General features: G+C 33.7%; 1 pseudogene; it reads left to right on the top strand.

The window, feature by feature from the left end:
• The first annotated feature begins 268 nt into the window (after positions 1-268).
• LOC114165272 lies at positions 269-4,636 on the top strand (annotated as a pseudogene).
• The last annotated feature ends 5,121 nt before the right edge of the window (positions 4,637-9,757 follow it).

Genomic DNA, 9,757 nt, shown 5'->3' with positions numbered 1-9,757 from the left:
TACAGTTACTTAATATCAATTGTCATAAATATGGAGGACGAAATTGTGTCTTCCAACTTTTCTTCTGCAAATGCACGATCAAAAAGGAAAACGATACTCAAAGAGAAGAGGATTAACAAGGAAAATAATCAGCAATGCACACCGTCATTCAGCATTCAAGCTAAAAGAATGATGTTTACCCTATTTTGTGATGTGACAACTAATTTTCTGAATCAAGAAAGTAGACAAAATTGTTGTGTACAATCAAATGAACGAAATAGTCATAGATATGCAGATCATAGTTGGTTCAAAGGAGACAAATCAAAATCATCCCTACTTCTATACAGGAACGTCTTCTCAGCAGAATGCAATACCTGAGGTTGATTCTTCTATCAGTGAACTTCTTGATGAAAATTCTAGTACATTATTTGATGATGTTACTTAAGGCATCATTGTGATATTATAACAAATAAATTTTAAATATTTTTGTTAACTTAATTAATCATTATATATGTTTGCAATAATATCTGTAACTTCAATCATCAAGTTTGGAGTATCAATGCAGATGAAATTATTGCTACTGTTATGGCATTTGAATATCCCAACAGTTTACCAGACATATATGATATCTAATCCTTTATCAACATGTTATTACATTCAATGCTTAAATTAAATTGCTGATGAAATACTTAATGTTTCACTATTTATGCAGATATATGTGATCCAGTTTTCATATGTAGACACTTTAAAGCACACATGTGGTACCAAGAAAGAATAGACAAACATGCACACTCTGCTAATCCAAAGTTTCAATTGTGTTGTGGTAATGGAAAAATTTAGTTGCCCTTTTTGAATGATCCCCCTGTTGTGATGAAAAAACTATTATTTGAATCCAATTCAATAGAGTCTATAATTTTTCTACAGCATATTAGAACATATAATATGATGTTCGCATTTACATCACCTGGAGCCAAAATTGATAACAGTTACAACAATGGACATGGTCCTCCTAATTTACAAATTTATGGCCAAGCTTGTCATAGAATTGGAAGTCTTTTAACACCTGTTGGAGAAGTACCAAGATTTGCCCAACTTTACATCTACGACACTGAAATGAAATTCACAACAGAATGCAATCATTAAAGTAATTCTACTTAACCAATATTCTTCAATGAAAAACTTATACAACTTAAGACAATTTCAAATTATTGTTTTGTTTCAGGAATGACAACAAGGTTGATATCGAAATTATAAAGAAGTTAACGAACATGTTAGATGAACACAATGTTCATGAAAAATCATTTAGGATGGCAAGCGATCGGTATAGAGAAACAGAATTTACGAATATGAAATTAAGACTTATTGTTGATAGGACTAAGGATGGAAGGATATACAATACTCCTAATGTTTCAGAAGTAGCAGCCTTAATTGTTGGTGACATCGACAGTGCTTCTCCAAGGGATATTATAATGGAAAACAAAAGTGGAAGGCTGCAAAGAATTAATGAGTTGCACACCAGTTACCTAGGATTTCAATATCCTTTACTATTTTCATATGGTGAAGATGGATATAGACATGATGTTAGGCATCGTGATATCACGATTGGGAACAATACAAAGAGAAATCGGCTAACAATCAGAGAATGATATTGTTTCAGAATTCAGACAAGACAAAATGAAGCCCAAATAGTACTGAGATCAAAGAGATTGTTTCAACAATTTGTGGTTGACGGCTATACCATGATAGAGTCTGAACGGTTGTCCTTTATTAGGAATAACCAATCAAAGCTTAGAGTGGATAAGTACAATAATCTTTGTCAAACAAGTTCAAATATGTAGGAAGAAGGATCAACGAAGGGCAAAAGAGTTGTGCTACCATCGACTTTCGTTGGAGGCACAAGATTTATGAATCAATTATATTTTGATGGAATGGCGATTTGTAGTTATGTTGGTTTTCCAGATCTGTTTCTAACTTTCACATGCAATCCCAAATGGCCTAAGATACGCAGGATACTATGTAACCTAAACTTGACAGCATCTGATAGGCCAGACTTGATCTCAAGGGTCTTCCGAATTAAATTTGATCAACTCCTAACAGACCTAACCAAAAATCATTTCCTTGGAAAGGTTATTGTATGTAAGAATTACAAAGAAACTACAAACCTGCTATATATTAATAATTCCTTCTCTCATGTTATAACTTTTATATGTTTTGAATGCAGATATGTATACTATTGAATTCCAAAAACGTGGTCTGCCACATGCACATCTACTACTCTTCTTGCATTCCACTTGCAAATATCCAACTACGAAAGATATTGATAGGGTGATTTCAGCTTAAATACCATGTCCTAAACAAGAGCCACAACTTTATGAATGTGTGAAGGATCATATGATTCATGGGCCATGTGGATTAGCAAACAAATCTCTGCCTTGCATGAAAAATGGAAAATGCTATAGGTTTTATCCAAAGATGTTTCAAGAGACAACTACTATTTCTTAAGATGGATTCCCACACTACCGTAGAAGGAATAATTCAATATCTATTGTCAAGAATGATATTTTCTTAGACAACCGTTCAGTAGTTCCATACAACTCCAAGTTGTTGCTTAAGTATCAAGCTCATATCAATGTTGAACGGTGCAATAGAAGTACCTCGATAAAGTACTTATTCAAATACATTAACAAGGGTTATGACATAATTTCAGCAGCCATAGTGGATAACAACAACCAATCTTCGGCTTCACATGAAGCTGTAGATGAAATCAAGCAATATGTTGACTGCGAATATATATCTCCCAGTGAAGCATGATGGAGAATATTTTTATTTCCTATTCACCGAAGAAATCTAACTGTAGAAAGGCTTTTTTTTTCATCTTCCTGGTGAGTAGTCAGTCTACTTCAAGGATGACGACTATATTGACGATATACTAGGAAAAGCTACAGTTGCAGAATCTATGTTTACAAGTTGGATGGAATGCAATAAAACACATGAAGCTGCAAGGAGGTTAACATACCCACTTTTTGTTTCAAAATTTGTATATGTAAAAAAGGATAGATGCTGGAAACCAAGGAAAATGGGCAACATAATTGGAAGACTCATTTGGGTGCCACCAACAGCAGGTGAACTTTTCTATCTTAGGAGAATGGTAACAGTAATCAAAGGGCCATCGTATTACGAAGAAATTAGGACAGTCAACAATATAGTGTATCCAACTTTTAGAGATGTCTGTGAAGCTTCTGGATTCTTAGCAAATAATAATGAATACATAGAAGCTATAACAGAAGCAAAAGATTGGGGATCTAGTCACTTCCTAAGGAAACTATTTGTAACTATGTTAGTTTGTGATAGTCTTAATAGACCAGAAGTCTGGGAAAAGATGTGGCATTGGTTGTCCGATGGTATACTGCATAGGGAAAGAATAACAGCTGCAAAGCCATGTATATTTAAAATACTAACCAAAGTAATTTTTTCATTTAACACCAAAATACATGTTAGTAATTCTGATATTATTTATACAGAATTGCAACTTAGCAATGACAGCTTGAAAATTTTAACTTTGTCTGAAATTGAAGACCTTCTACAGAAAAATAGGAGAAGTTTCCATCAATGCCTTATCCTGATGCTTTTGCAACAACAAATTGTGGCAATAGATTGATATACTCTGAACTAGATTATAACATGGTGGAACAACATGATTTATTTCAAAGAAACTACAATTCAATGACATGTGAATACTTGAAATATAATTTTATGTAAATGCTTGAACGAAATAATTAGAATAACCTGTCGTATAATAATTATATCCACAATTAACTTATTTGATCGTGCAGATGAACAAAAGAACATATTTGAAAAGGTAAATGAGGCTGTTATGAAGAACAATGGTGGAATGTTTTTCTTGTATGGATATGGTGGCACAGGAAAAACTTTTATGTGGTCAACATTATCTTCAGCACTACGATCAAAGGGAAAAATCGTCCTCATAGTGGCATCAAGCGGAATAGCATCACTCTTGTTACCCGGTGGACGAACAACACATTCTAAATTTAGAATTCTGATTCCTATACTTGAAAATTCAATCTGTAACATTGAACAAGGTTCTGATGCTGCCCACCTATTAAGAGTAACTCATCTTATAATATGGGATGAAGCACCAATGACACATAAATTTTGTTTTGAAGCCGTATATAGAACATTGAAAGACATTATGAAAGACGATATAACATGTAATTCAGTTTTTGGAGGAAAGGTGGTTGTATTTGGAGGTGACTTTAGACAAATCCTACCTGTCATTCGTAGAGGAACTCGATCAGACATTGTCCATGCTATAATTAATGCATCATACCTATGGAATCACTGTCAGGTATTGACATTGAGCAAAAACATGAGACTTATGCAATCAGGACTCCAAAAATCTACTGCAACAGAAATTCAACAATTCTCTAATTGGATTGTTCAACTTGGAGATGGAAAGTTGTGTGAACCAAATGATGGAGTGGTTGAAATCGAAATACCACATGAATTTCTCATAACAGAATTCAATGATCCTCTTCAAGCAATTGTGGATTCCACGTATCCAGAACTAATTCAAAATTACAGCGATGAAAACTATCTCAAGAGCAGAGCGATATTTGTAAGACCCGGGAAAAATTAGATTAATGAAAAACACATAGAAAGAAAATTAATGGCTAGATTAATATTGTTGATTTATTTAATTTAATTAGGTTACTAAATTATGAAATAGAAAATAATAATTATTTAAGTGATTTAAGGAATTAAGGTTAGTGGAGTTTAAGGGTTTTAAACCTTATAATGTGCATAATATCATGTGATGGCATATAGCCTAATGGTGAGAGTTCCGTGTATAGAAGAGCAGGTGCAGGGTTCGAAACTTGGCTGGCGTAAAGCTGCGTTTGTGTTTGTTTTAGAATCCATATTTTTTTTCTCTCCTTTAAAGGTGTGGGGCCCATGGAGCGTGAATGGGGTTGTGTTTCCAGGCATGCGGAAATATTGGGTTCAAGCACACTGCAGCCAATTTATTTTTCATGTGCTTATTTTTCTTTTCTGTTTTATCTTTCTGTGTTTTTTTTCTTTTTATCTTTTGGAGTTAAAAGATAAGAAAAATAAAATGGGCCAGTGAAATAATTTAACTGAGAGAATCATAACAGAATTATTAGGTGGGAATAGATAAAGTAAAACCCTAGAACTATTCTTTAGAAAAAAGGGTGAGACGGGAGAAGGAAAAAAAGAGAGGAAGGGTGCAAGTTAGAGTTTCCAGTGGCTGTGGTAGAGAAGAGGAATCATCTAAAGAGGTAGGGGAAGCCAACCTTGTTTTCTTCTATTGTTTTTTTCTTGTTGTTTGTTTGATGATGGAATGGGAAAAGCATGCATGTGTAGGGAAAGTTAACTTTTCTTTCTGTGTATTTTGAGTTGATCTTGTTTCTGTTCCGTTTTACACTTGATTCGTAATGCATGTTATTGGTGAAGTATGCATGGGTATTAATTTGGGGTTCTGTGGTGGTTTCTCGCGTTCTTGTGCAGTTTTGGGTTCTTTCTTTTGGTGTTTCCTTGCTGCCAAATGTATGTTATACGTGTTCTTGGCGTGTTGTGTCGTGTTGGTTTTGTTTCACACACTCAATGTTGATGTTGCATGTTACGCGTATGGTGGTGTTATTAGTAAATGTGAGGACCATTTTTCGTTGGAAGGGGTACCCATGGTCTGCATGATTTGGGAGTTATTTGAAACCCATGGTTTGTTTTCTTTTCTCGGTTCATTCCGTGGTGCAGCCGTGTTTGTTTTGTTGCAGTCTTTTCTTCTTATTGATGACTTTAATTCGGTTTTCGTTTCATCTGTTGGTTGTTACGCTGCCCTTGGTTGCCAAAGGTTTTATGGTGTGGTTCTATTTTAAATATTTAATGAAGAGTTATTTTGGGATTCTTTTCTCTCATCATTGCACCAGCGTCAGGTTCAATTTTTGGAAGCAAATTCTTTTAACTAATATTTTTTGTGGGTCTAAGGGGATAGTTTTCCATTTTCATGTTGCAGCTTTAGGGGTAGTGCATGGTTCTATTTTAGATGGGTGCAACTTTAGTTTTATTCACACTTCATACCAAATGTTTAAATTATTTCTCATCACATGTTTACTTTGCTTGATTGGTGGAGGGCCCACATGCATTTTCTCTCACCTTGGTTTCTTTCTTTTCACGTTGCAGTAGTTTTGTGCATGGATTGGTTTTTCTCTTTCTTCATCTTTCAATTCTCTTTCACGTAAATATATGGGCACATATAAATTACATTCACTTTGTTTTTACTTCACTTGTTTCATGTCATAAATTTCAGTGCAGCTACGTTATTTTTAGTCTTTTCTTCTTTTTGCAAATTTCATGTTGATTGGTTGGTAGAATACCATGGGGTCCACATGCTTGTCATGCATACATTTCCTACAATTCATGGTTTCTTTGTCACATATATACGGAGATATTTTAATGTTGGAGGTGTGGGTAGCTCTATGGTTTTAAAAGTATGTTTCATATACCCTATGGTTGTGAGATGACGTGCATGGAGTTGTTTCCTTATTCTTTTTTGGTATTTTTCGAAAGTATTGTTTGGCATGATAATATTAAATAATGCTATGATATTATTTGGTTATCTATACTTATTAGTGTGACCTTGCTTGATTTGAATTACATATGTTTTCATGGGTTGCTTTCATGGGTTGCATGGTTATGGAGTTAAAGTGGTTATCTGAGGATAGTTACTTGTGTGCGATGTTACGCCTGTGTTAGAATGAATGTCATTCGTTGGATTCGTTGTATAAATATATTATTTGATAAGTTGATGGGTTTATGTTATGAAACTTTATTTCCCATGCATGGTGCGGTGGTGAGTATTTAGTTGGCAATATGAAATTCTCATGAGTCGAAGGAGAGTATTTTTGATTTGCTTGAAAACTCTTGGTGGAATCTAATGAAGATTTTAGATGAAGGTGATGCTATGTTTGGTTTAGTATGATTGTTCGGATTTGGGATTTGTGTTCAGATCAAGGATGAAATGCGACTATAATGTTTTCGTGTTACTTGAATGAGACGCTGAGTATTATTGGACATGTTTTATTTATGAATTTCTTTTATGAATATCATTGTTTATGGTTAGCTTACCCCTATTTGTTTGTTTGTGTGTTTGTTGCCTGTGCGATGATCGTATAACGTGTGTGTTATACGGGAGCAGACGGTAATGCAGATATTTCTGACTCGAAGTAGATATCGGAAAGGATGGAGTGGACTCGGGGATTTATGGTTTATTTTGTTGATTTAAATCAAGAAGTGAAGATTATGAAATTTTCTTTTAATTTCTAGTATTTAGTTGGAACTTTGTTTATTTAATATTATTATTATTTCAAATTAACATTTGGATTACCTATTTACTTTTAAATTAAAAGTTTTAAATTAGAACATTTTCAATGTTTATTTCTTTTTCCGCGAAACGCAAAAATTTTCTAACGTTCCGTGACGTCCCGAAATTTGGGGTGTTACAATATTGGCCAGTAGAATCGAGACTGTGGATGAAATCAATGACTACATGTTGTCATTGATCCCAGGGAAAGCATTTGTTATTTGCCTAACTCCATTATCTACTATAATACATGCAAGACACAAAAAAACTAACACTAATACTATTTTGCAGGAGAACCGAAAGAATATCTAAGTGCAGATTCCATTGATAAATCTGATAATTTCACAAATGATGACATGGAAATCATTACTCCAGAATTTCTAAACTCATTGACTATTTCAAGATTGCCAAGCCATAACATCAAACTCAAAATTGGATCACCCATAATGTTATTAAGAAACTTGGATCAGTTTGAGGGTCTGTGCAACGGAACCAGGTTAATTATTACAAGATTGGCAAATCATATCATTGGTGCAAGGGTTATTACAACGAACAACAATGGAATTGAAGTATATATACCAAGAATGTCTATGTCCCCATCTCCTTCTTTGACCTCGACAATGCAGTTCCAACGAAAGAAGCATTAAGATACTAAAAACAAGTATTAAAAATGTTAACAAAATAACTACACAATAAAATACATATTCAAAAAACAATACTGTTATTAAAAATATAGATAATAGTACCAGCGACGATGCACCAACATCATAATCAGTCAAACACTTAACCAACATATAATCAACACCTGGGTCAGCAACATCTGAACCAATATTGCCACTACGAGAACAGGACGCACCATTTGTGCTATAATCAATCTCCATTCCTTCTAACGAGAACAGCCTATACAAGAAAACATTCTTCGACACATAATTCAGATGCAAGTACACTTCATCTTTCAAATTATAGTACTTATACATGTTTCCAATACCACCACGAAAAACAGTTGTACCATTTGCTTTCACATCAAACTTAAACTTAAAAGTTTTATAACAGGGATCTATGAACTGCATCTCTTCACCATAAATTACTTTCTTCTCCCAGAATAAATGAAAATATGCATCCAAGCAAATCATAGACTGCACTCAGAGAAACAGTTAATATTAGATTGGAATAAAAATCTACTATAAAACAAAAGAAATTAATAAGGTTCGGAAGTTAACCTCTGTGGGACATAACTTCACCCGAAATGAAGACAAGAACCTAGACTACACTAAATCTTCCTCTATAATGTAACTATTACCTAACCCAGGGTATTCGATCTTAGTCCAGTTTGTGTCAAAAATTCTGATACAGAAATATCTATCACCACAGAACAAAGTACATATATAGTGCAAATCTTCCAGTTCATAGAAATCTTCAAAATGGTATGGAATTCGAAAAATCCCCTTCTTGATCAAGTCGTCCTCAAAATCTAAGTTCATAACATTTCCCATTGGATCTGTGAAATAGTTGGTTCCAATAACCAATTTCTTTCCCTATTCAACCATAAAACCTTCTTCAAAATCCCCAAAGCCCTGTAACGCCCGTACGTGCAAGAACACAGCCATATAGCACATGCATGTCAGAAAAATTAAACAAACTATGCATCAATGACATTATCACAACCATTAGAAAGACAACGAAAGTATTCATCAAAATAATGGAAGGTAATGAAAAACATATATAACAAATAATGATAACGCAGATGAACAACAAAACTTAAAAATTACTTATGTCAGCCAGAGTTAGCAAACAGATGGAGTTCTGGAACAAGTTCTTGAAGTTGTATCTGCAAGAAGACGACATCTTCTTCCACGATAAAACCAGCCCACCAAAGAATGAAAAACATGTAACGCTTAAGCTCAAACTGAGAACGAAAGCTATTGCTTTTACAATCATATCAAAATATCTGAAAATATAAAACTGTACCTGAAAATATCTGACCATATATTAATTACTAATTAAAATATATCTGACGAAGTATTAATTAGTGACTAAAATATATATTAAAGTATTTGCAAAAAAAAAAACCCTTGCGTATGCACGGGTCAGATGCTAGTTAATTGAGCAATAATCTTTAGATAACCGATGATGAATCTATTTTGAAAAAGCAATGGAATCAAACTATTTATTGTTTTTTATTTCTTTTTATCTTTTAAATTTTATTTCTATCTTTGTTTATCTTAATCCCCTATATTTTTTATTTTATTTGACTAACTCATTTGTATAGTTTTATAAGAACTAATTTGTTAAAAATCAATTCCGTGTTTGTTGGGAGACGACTTAGGTTACTTTACCTTTTCTAAATTCCTGACTACTATCTTAGCAATACTGAAGTTGCTA

The sequence above is a fragment of the Vigna unguiculata genome, chromosome 10, assembly GCF_004118075.2.
Source record: "Vigna unguiculata cultivar IT97K-499-35 chromosome 10, ASM411807v1, whole genome shotgun sequence".
In the NCBI taxonomy this organism is placed as follows: domain Eukaryota; kingdom Viridiplantae; phylum Streptophyta; class Magnoliopsida; order Fabales; family Fabaceae; genus Vigna; species Vigna unguiculata.
The sequence above is the reverse complement of the archived record's forward strand: the minus strand, read 5'-3'. Positions and strand labels throughout refer to the sequence as shown.